This window comes from Phyllobates terribilis, unplaced genomic scaffold (genome assembly GCF_046119375.1).
Source record: "Phyllobates terribilis strain yellow unplaced genomic scaffold, ASM4611937v1 Scaffold_4__5_contigs__length_816908805, whole genome shotgun sequence".
NCBI lineage: Eukaryota > Metazoa > Chordata > Amphibia > Anura > Dendrobatidae > Phyllobates > Phyllobates terribilis.
This window is the reverse complement of record NW_027362764.1, coordinates 690234725-690244724: the sequence shown is the minus strand read 5'-3', so window position 1 is coordinate 690244724 and position 10000 is coordinate 690234725. Positions and strand designations below refer to the sequence as shown.

The following is a 10000-nucleotide window of genomic DNA, read 5'->3' as shown; positions in this document are numbered from 1 at the left end:
CCTGCAAAGGTGTTTTGCTTGGGTTGTGCTGTAAACTGGCCTCCAGGTTACCGGTGGTTGCCTCCAGGTCAGCGGTGGTTGCCTCCAGTCATGCGGGAGTCGCTGGTCCTGGTGAAAAGAAGCCTAGTATTAAAAGTAAATAAGCAACAATGCTGGAGGCCCACGGTGATGAGAAGGATGCTGGTATTTTGCAAGGATTAAATAGCGCAAGAGAGAAAGCAAATGAAAAGAAGAAAGGAGCATGTGTGCGCTTGTGAAAAAAGGAATGGAAAAAAGGCATAGAGGAGAGTGACCCCTGCTGGTGGAAGTAAGAAAAGGCAAAAGCCTACAGCACCTGGTATTCCCAGGCGGTCTCCCATCCAAGTACTAACCAGGCCTGATCCTGCTTAGCTTCCGAGATCAGACGAGATCAGGCGTGTTCAGGGTGGTGTGGCCGTAGGCAGAGACAAGCCTCTCACTTGCTGCTTTTCCACTTTGACGTCCGGTTGCCGGCTGCCCTTTCCAGTGCTTAGTAAGACAAGGTGCTTTTGTGCTTTCCTTTCTCTTCACTTTTTTGCTGGCTCCTTAAAAAGGTCTTGTAGACAGAACGCCCCGCTCAGAGCCGCTGAGCTCACTGATCGGCTGCCGCGCTGTCGACGGAACGTCAGCGTCGCGGCCAATGCCACAGGCCGGGAGCAGCGGCGAGACTCACCGGTAGACCTGGGTAGGGTGAGTAGAGCGCGGTTAGTTGCTTTCTAATAGCCTGCAGCCGGGGATTAACTTTTAATGAAAGGGAGCAACCCTTTTGACTGTCTGCAGCGCGCCGTACCTAGGAAGCGCACACTCACACACAGCGAGCATGCACAAGTTGCTCGCACGAGACCACATTCCCTATTTGCACCTGCAGCTTTTCCGCCACCATGCGTCAGACTCTCCTGCCTGTCTTATTATTATTTCAGGGCCTTAGCAGGAACCACCCCCTCAATTCCCTCCCGCTCCTTCCTAGCACTGAGGTTAGCTCCTGGGCAGCTGTCTGATTGGGTTAGTTACACAAGATTCTTTGAAGAAGAAGACGTTACTTCTGCTGGCCCTCGTTAGGCGGTCGCCCTCTAAAACCATCCCCTGGGCAGCTGCTGAAAGCCTGGCCCCTTCACAGCGCGAGATGCTTTTAACGCCATCATTTGCATACGGCCGGCTGCGGGGTCAATAAGCACTCCTAGCCGTGGCAAGGAGCTCGGTGTGAGGCCTGGTAGAGGCGGCGGGGTTGCGTCGTTATCTTAGAGGTCTTGGGGGGCTTGGGATGCTTGGGACTTCCAGCCTCTACTTTACGTAAGGTCGGTGTCCAGCAAGGCGCCACTCAATGCAAGCCGAGCTGGGCAAGATGGCAAAACGTCATCAAAATTGTCTACAATACCTGGTGTTCTCAGGAGGTGTCCCAACCAAGTATTTCCGAACCCATCTCTGCTTTGCTTCCGAGATCGGACGTATCCAAGGTGGTATGGCCAGTAGACGCTGCTTGGCCCATCGCCCGGCCAGCCTTCCTCAGGCTCGCGTGGGGACGAGAACTCTGGCCGTTCTGGGGCGGTCTCCGAAGGACCGATGCATAGGCTGTGCCGTCCCTATAGGTGTTGTTTGTTGAGCAATGAAACACCTGCCGCATCAGATGTGTTTAAAAATGGCTCGGCGCAGGGTCTCCTGCAGGCTAAACCGTTCATCGCGGGGATGTGACAGAAAGAGCAAGCTGGACCCGCAACTTGGGGTGGAGCGAAACGCCCAGGAGTGAATTAAGGAAGAGGGTGAGATGGTTGCGAGTGAATTTGAGCTGCTCTTCGGGGGGGTCGTGTGGCCTGCAAAGGTGTTTTGCTTGGGTTGTGCTGTAAACTGGCCTCCAGGTTACCGGTGGTTGCCTCCAGGTCAGCGGTGGTTGCCTCCAGTCATGCGGGAGTCGCTGGTCCTGGTGAAAAGAAGCCTAGTATTAAAAGTAAATAAGCAACAATGCTGGAGGCCCACGGTGATGAGAAGGATGCTGGTATTTTGCAAGGATTAAATAGCGCAAGAGAGAAAGCAAATGAAAAGAAGAAAGGAGCATGTGTGCGCTTGTGAAAAAAGGAATGGAAAAAAGGCATAGAGGAGAGTGACCCCTGCTGGTGGAAGTAAGAAAAAGCAAAAGCCTACAGCATCTGGTATTCCCAGGCGGTCTCCCATCCAAGTACTAAACAGGCCCAACCCTGCTTAGCTTCCGAGGTCAGACAAGATCAGGTGTGTTCAGGGTGGTGTGGCCGTAGGCAGAGACAGGCCTCTCACTTGCTGCTTTTCCACTTTGACGTCCGGTTGCCGGCTGCCCTTTCCAGTGCTTAGTAAGACAAGGTGCTTTTGTGCTTTCTTTTCTCTTCACTTTTTTGCTGGCTCCTTAAAAAGGTCTTGTAGACAGAACGCCCCGCTCAGAGCCGCTGAGCTCACTGATCGGCTGCCGCGCTGTCGACGGAACGTCAGCGTCGCGGCCAATGCCACAGGCCGGGAGCAGCGGCGAGACTCACCGGTAGACCTGGGTAGGGTGAGTAGAGCGCGGTTAGTTGCTTTCTAATAGCCTGCAGCCGGGGATTAACTTTTAATGAAAGGGAGCAACCCTTTTGACTGTCTGCAGCATGCCGTACCTAGGAAGCGCACACTCACACACAGCGAGCATGCACAAGTTGCTCGCACGAGACCACATTCCCTATTTGCACCTGCAGCTTTTCCGCCACCATGCGTCAGACTCTCCTGCCTGTCTTATTATTATTTCAGGGCCTTAGCAGGAACCACCCCCTCAATTCCCTCCCGCTCCTTCCTAGCACTGAGGTTAGCTCCTGGGCAGCTGTCTGATTGGGTTAGTTACACAAGATTCTTTGAAGAAGAAGACGTTACTTCTGCTGGCCCTCGTTAGGCGGTCGCCCTCTAAAACCATCCCCTGGGCAGCTGCTGAAAGCCTGGCCCCTTCACAGCGCGAGATGCTTTTAACGCCATCATTTGCATACGGCCGGCTGCGGGGTCAATAAGCACTCCTAGCCGTGGCAAGGAGCTCAGTGTGAGGCCTGGTAGAGGCGGCGGGGTTGCGTCCTTATCTTAGAGGTCTTGGGGGGCTTGGGAGGCTTGGGACTTCCAGCCTCTACTTTACGTAAGGTCGGTGTCCAGCAAGGCGCCACTCAATGCTAGCCGAGCTGGGCAAGATGGCAAAACGTCATCAAAATTGTCTACAATACCTGGTGTTCTCAGGAGGTGTCCCAACCAAGTATTTCCGAACCCATCTCTGCTTTGCTTCCGAGATCGGACGTATCCAAGGTGGTATAGCCAGTAGATGCTGCTTGGCCCATCGCCCGGCCAGCCTTCCTCAGGCTCGCGTGGGGACGAGAACTCTGGCCATTCTGGGGCGGTCTCCGAAGGACCGATGCATAGGCTGTGCCGTCCCTATAGGTGTTGTTTGTTGAGCAATGAAACACCTGCCGCATCAGATGTGTTTAAAAATGGCTCGGCGCAGGGTCTCCTGCAGGCTAAACCGTTCATCGCGGGGATGTGACAGAAAGAGCAAGCTGGACCCGCAACTTGGGGTGGAGCGAAACGCCCAGGAGTGAATGAAGGAAGAGGGTGAGATGGTTGCGAGTGAATTTGAGCTGCTCTTCGGGGGGGTCGTGTGGCCTGCAAAGGTGTTTTGCTTGGGTTGTGCTGTAAACTGGCCTCCAGGTTACCGGTGGTTGCCTCCAGGTCAGCGGTGGTTGCCTCCAGTCATGCGGGAGTCGCTGGTCCTGGTGAAAAGAAGCCTAGTATTAAAAGTAAATAAGCAACAATGCTGGAGGCCCACGGTGATGAGAAGGATGGTGGTATTTTGCAAGGATTAAATAGCGCAAGAGAGAAAGCAAATGAAAAGAAGAAAGGAGCATGTGTGCGCTTGTGAAAAAAGGAATGGAAAAAAGGCATAGAGGAGAGTGACCCCTGCTGGTGGAAGTAAGAAAAAGCAAAAGCCTGCGGCACCTGGTATTCCCAGGCAGTCTCCCATCCAAGTACTAACCAGCCCCAACCCTGCTTAGCTTCCAAGATCAGACAAGATCGGGCGTGTTCAGGGTGGTGTGGCCATAGGCAGAGACAGGCCTCTCACTTGCTGCTTTTCCACTTTGACGTCCGGTTGCCGGCTGCCCTTTCCAGTGCTTAGTAAGACAAGGTGCTTTTGTGCTTTCCTTTCTCTTCACTTTTTTGCTGGCTCCTTAAAAAGGTCTTGTAGACAGAACGCCCCGCTCAGAGCCGCTGAGCTCACTGATCGGCTGCCGCGCTGTCGACGGAACGTCAGCGTCGCGGCCAATGCCACAGGCCGGGAGCAGCGGCGAGACTCACCGGTAGACCTGGGTAGGGTGAGTAGAGCGCGGTTAGTTGCTTTCTAATAGCCTGCAGCCGGGGATTAACTTTTAATGAAAGGGAGCAACCCTTTTGACTGTCTGCAGCGCGCCGTACCTAGGAAGCGCACACTCACACACAGCGAGCATGCACAAGTTGCTCGCACGAGACCACATTCCCTATTTGCAACTGCAGCTTTTCCGCCACCATGCGTCAGACTCTCCTGCCTGTCTTATTATTATTTCAGGGCCTTAGCAGGAACCACCCCCTCAATTCCCTCCCGCTCCTTCCTAGCACTGAGGTTAGCTCCTGGGCAGCTGTCTGATTGGGTTAGTTACACAAGATTCTTTGAAGAAGAAGACGTTACTTCTGCTGGCCCTCGTTAGGCGGTCGCCCTCTAAAACCATCCCCTGGGCAGCTGCTGAAAGCCTGGCCCCTTCACAGCGCGAGATGCTTTTAACGCCATCATTTGCATACGGCCGGCTGCGGGGTCAATAAGCACTCCTAGCCGTGGCAAGGAGCTCGGTGTGAGGCCTGGTAGAGGCGGCGGGGTTGCGTCCTTATCTTAGAGGTCTTGGGGGGCTTGGGAGGCTTGGGACTTCCAGCCTCTACTTTACGTAAGGTCGGTGTCCAGCAAGGCGCCACTCAATGCTAGCCGAGCTGGGCAAGATGGCAAAACGTCATCAAAATTGTCTACAATACCTGGTGTTCTCAGGAGGTGTCCCAACCAAGTATTTCCGAACCCATCTCTGCTTTGCTTCCGAGATCGGACGTATCCAAGGTGGTATGGCCAGTAGACGCTGCTTGGCTCATCGCCTGGCCAGCCTTCCTCAGGCTCGCGTGGGGACGAGAACTCTGGCCGTTCTGGGGCGGTCTCCGAAGGACCGATGCATAGGCTGTGCCGTCCCTATAGGTGTTGTTTGTTGAGCAATGAAACACCTGCCGCATCAGATGTGTTTAAAAATGGCTCGGCGCAGGGTCTCCTGCAGGCTAAACCGTTCATCGCGGGGATGTGACAGAAAGAGCAAGCTGGACCCGCAACTTGGGGTGGAGCGAAACGCCCAGGAGTGAATGAAGGAAGAGGGTGAGATGGTTGCGAGTGAATTTGAGCTGCTCTTCGGGGGGGGTCGTGTGGCCTGCAAAGGTGTTTTGCTTGGGTTGTGCTGTAAACTGGCCTCCAGGTTACCGGTGGTTGCCTCCAGGTCAGCGGTGGTTGCCTCCAGTCATGCGGGAGTCGCTGGTCCTGGTGAAAAGAAGCCTAGCATTAAAAGTAAATAAGCAACAATGCTGGAGGTCCACGGTGATGAGAAGGATGCTGGTATTTTGCAAGGATTAAATAGCGCAAGAGAGAAAGCAAATGAAAAGAAGAAAGGAGCATGTGTGCGCTTGTGAAAAAAGGAATGGAAAAAAGGCATAGAGGAGAGTGACCCCTGCTGGTGGAAGTAAGAAAAAGCAAAAGCCTACAGCACCTGTTATCCCCATTCGGTCTCCCATACAAGTACTAACCAGGCCCAACCCTGCTTAGCTTCCAAGATCAGACAAGGTCAGGTGTGTTCAGGGTGGTGTGGCCGTAGGCAGAGACAGGCCTCTCACTTGCTGCTTTTCCACTTTGACGTCCGGTTGCCGGCTGCCCTTTCCAGTGCTTAGTAAGACAAGGTGCTTTTGTGCTTTCTTTTCTCTTCACTTTTTTGCTGGCTCCTTAAAAAGGTCTTGTAGACAGAACGCCCCGCTCAGAGCCGCTGAGCTCACTGATCGGCTGCCGCGCTGTCGACGGAACGTCAGCGTCGCGGCCAATGCCACAGGCCGGGAGCAGCGGCGAGACTCACCGGTAGACCTGGGTAGGGTGAGTAGAGCGCGGTTAGTTGCTTTCTAATAGCCTGCAGCCGGGGATTAACTTTTAATGAAAGGGAGCAACCCTTTTCATAGAATCATAGAATGGTAGAGTTGGAAGGGACCTCCTGGGTCATCTGGTCCAACCCCCTGCTCAAAGCAGGATTCACTAGATCATCTCAGACAGATGTCTGTCCAGCCTCTGTTTGAAGACGTCCATTGAAGGGGAACTCACCACCTCTCGTGGCAGCCTGTTCCACTCATTAATCACCCTAACTGTCAAAAAGTTTTTTCTAATATCTAATCTGTGTCTCCTCCCATTTAGTTTCATCCCATTGCTTCTAGTCTTTCGTTGTGCAAATGAGAATAAAGATGATCATTCTACAATGTGACAGCCCTTGACATATTTGTAGACAGCTATTAAGTCTCCTCTCAGTCTTCTTTTTTGCAAGCTAAACATTCCCAAATCCTGCAACCGTTTCTCATAGGACATGGTTTGCAGACCAGTCACCATTCTGGTCGCTCTTCTCTGAACTTGCTCCAGTTTGTCTATGTCTTTTTTAAAATGTGGTGCCCAAAACTGTACACAGTATTCCAGATGAGGTCTGACCAAAGAGGAGTAAAGACCGATAATGACTTCACGTGATCTAGACTGTATGCTTCTGTTAATACATCCCAGAATTGTATTTGCCTTTTTTGCTGCTGCATCACACTGTTGACTCATGTTCAGTCTATGATCTATTAGTATACCTAAGTCTTTTTCACATGTACTGTTGCTTAGCTCTATTCCTCCCATTCTGTATATGCTTTTTTCATTTTTATTGCCCAGATGTAGTACTTTGCATTTTTCCCTGTTAAAAACCATTCTGTTGGTTGCTGCCCACTGCTCCAGTTTATTTAGGTCTTTTTGAATTATCTCTCTCTCTTCTCTAGTATTAGCTATCCCTCCTAGCTTTGTGTCATCAGCAAATTGAATCAGTTTACCCTCAATTCCTTCATCTAAATCATTGATAAAGATGTTGAACAATACAGGTCCCAGGACGGAGCCCTGTGGTACCCCACTTGAGACATTCATCCAGCTGGATGTGAAGCCATTTACAACCACCCTTTGAGTCCGATCACTAAGCCAGTTATGAATCCACCTAACAGTTGCCTGGTCCATTGCATACTTGGTCATTTTTTCAATAAGGATGGTGTGAGATACTTTGTCAAATGCTTTGCTGAAGTCAAGATATACTATATCTACAGCATTTCCCTGATCCACCCAGTCAGTGATTCTGTCATAGAAGGAAATTAAGTTAGTCTGACATGACTTGTTAGTTACAAACCCATGCTGACTCTGGTTAATCACTTCATTCTTATCCATGTACTTACATACATGTTGTTTAATAATTTGTTCAAAGATCTTTCCTGGTATAGAAGTCAGACTCACCGGCCTATAGTTCCCTGGGTCCACCTTCTTCCCCTTTTTGAAGATAGGAACAACATTTGCTCTTCTCCAGTCTTCTGGGACTTCTCCTGTTCTCCAAGAATTTTCAAAGATTATGGAGAGTGGTTCTAAAATTTCTTCTACGATCTCCTTCAGTACTCTGGGGTGTAATTCATCTGGACCTGGAGACTTGAACTCATTTATGTTAGCTAAATATTCCCTCACAATCTTTCTGTTTACAGATAATTTGGATTCCTCTATTCCTTTAAAAGGACAGTGAAGATCAGTTGATGTTACATTTTCTTTCTGAGAGAAAACAGATGCAAAATAGGAATTAAAAAGTTCGGCCTTCTCAACATCCTCTCTTACCATTTCTCCATTTTCATCCTGTAAAAATCCTATAGCATCTTTGACTTTTCTTTTACTTTTGACATACCCCCAAAATCCTTTTTTATTGCTTTTGACATCTCTTGCAAGCCTTAATTCATTGTCAGCTTTAGCTAACCTGATACGTGCCCTGCAGGATCTGCAGACTGCATTATAATCTTCTTTAGATATGCCTCCCTCTTTCCATTTAATAAACATTTCTTTCTTTCTTTTTAGCATGTGTTTAAGTTCTGTGTTCATCCATCCTGGTTTCCTTAAATGCTTCCCATTCTTCCTACTTTTCGGGATTGTTAACGATTGTGCTTTGAGAATCTCATTTTTAAAAATTTCCCATCCTTCCTGGACATTTTTGTCCTTAAGGACATCCAGCCATTGGATCCCTCCTATTCTCTTTCTGAGTCTCTTAAAATCTGCCTTTCTAAAATCTAACCTTGAAGTTTGAGTCTTCACATGTCTTCCTCCTCTAGTTATCCAAAATTCTATAATAGCATGATCGCTGCCTCCTAGGGTCCCAGCCACCTTTACCTCCTCAACCATTTCCTCCCTGTTTATAAGGATTAGATCCAAAGTAGCAGATCCCCTTGTTTTCTCCCCTACCTTTTGGAAGATAAAGTTGTCAGCAAGAGAGGATAAGAATTTGCTTGACCTGTTAGTTTTACTTGAGAGAGATTCCCAACAAATGTCTGGATAGTTGAAATCTCCCATGACCACTACGTCATATTTTTTGGAGAACTTGGTCATTTGATACATAAAGAGTTCATCCATATCTTCAGCTTGCCCAGGTGGCCTGTAGTAAATGCCTACAATGGTGTCCTTTCCGTTGTTCTCTCCTTGTATTCTTACCCAAACAGTTTCCACAGAACTCCCAGTCTCTGAAGCTTCAATCTCTGTGCAGATATACGCTTTTCTAACATACAATGCAACACCTCCTCCTCGTTTATCAAGTCTGTTTCTTGCAAATAAGTTGTATCCTTTTAGCCTTTTATTCCAATCATGTGTATCGTCCCACCAAGTTTCAGTGATTCCAATGACATCATATTCCTTTTCCTGCATTAGTAGTTCCAATTCTCCTTGTTTGTTGCCCATGCTTTGTGCATTTGTATAAAAACATTTTAGTTTGTGATTGGTTTCTCTTCCTCCCATATTTTTATTATTTAAATTGTTTTGTCTTTGTTCTTCCTTTCCACTTCCAGTAGCAGAGATCTCAATAGTATTTGTCAGCTGTATGGCTTTTTCTGGCCTTTTGCTTCCCTTCCCACATTGTTCTAGTTTAAAGCTTTTCTGATGAGTGTAGCAAGGCGACTTCCAAATACATGTTTTCCAGTCTTCGTAAGGTGCACCCCATCTCTAGCAAGTAGTCCATCGTATAGGTAATTCATTCCGTGATCCAGAAATCCAAATCCTTGTTGACGGCACCATCGATGTAGCCAGTTGTTCACCTGTAGAATCTTATTCCACCTCATTGTTCCATGGCCATCCACTGGGAGGATGGATGAGAAGACCACCTGCGCTCCCAATTCTTTCACTTTCTTGCCTAAGTCTTCAAAGTCACTGCAGATGGTTTCCAGGTCCTTTCTTGCGGTGTCATTTGTCCCCACATGTATTAGCAGGAATGGGTAGTGATCTGTAGGTCTGAAGAGTCTTGATATCCTGTCAGACACATCTTTAATTTTTGCTCCTGGAAGACAGCACATTTCTCTTGAGGTTATGTCTGGTCTGCAGATAGCGGCCTCTGTTCCTCTTAACAGGGAATCCCCCATGACCACCACTCTCCGTTTTTTCTTCACAACATTCTTCTTTCTCCATCCAGGAGGATTCCGAGGGCTTACAAGGTTATTCATTGCTGGCAAAGTCTTATTTTGCTGTATTTCTTCATGGTTCTCCTGCGTGAGAGCGTGGTACTGGTTCCTGAGCAGTATGGGTGCTGACTGCCTCTCGATCCTCCTGCTTCTGTGGGTCACATGCTTCCATTCCTCTGTTTCGTCAGGTGCAGTTCGAATTTCTTCTCTTACT

At 49.0% G+C, this 10000-nt stretch overlaps 2 non-coding genes and 2 pseudogenes across 2 annotated transcripts; all 4 read right to left on the bottom strand.

The window, feature by feature from the left end:
* Positions 1-322: 322 nt before the first annotated feature.
* On the bottom strand, positions 323-441 carry LOC141266556 (5S ribosomal RNA). Its single transcript, XR_012320590.1, has one exon. It is a non-coding gene; the product is annotated as a 5S ribosomal RNA (ribosomal RNA).
* Positions 442-2147: 1706 nt separating this feature from the next.
* Positions 2148-2266, bottom strand: LOC141266728 (5S ribosomal RNA). The gene has a single exon (XR_012320755.1). It is a non-coding gene; the product is annotated as a 5S ribosomal RNA (ribosomal RNA).
* A 1706-nt stretch (positions 2267-3972) lies between these two features.
* LOC141267898 (5S ribosomal RNA) lies at positions 3973-4091 on the bottom strand (annotated as a pseudogene).
* Positions 4092-5798: 1707 nt separating this feature from the next.
* Positions 5799-5917, bottom strand: LOC141268468 (5S ribosomal RNA; annotated as a pseudogene).
* Positions 5918-10000: the final 4083 nt, after the last annotated feature.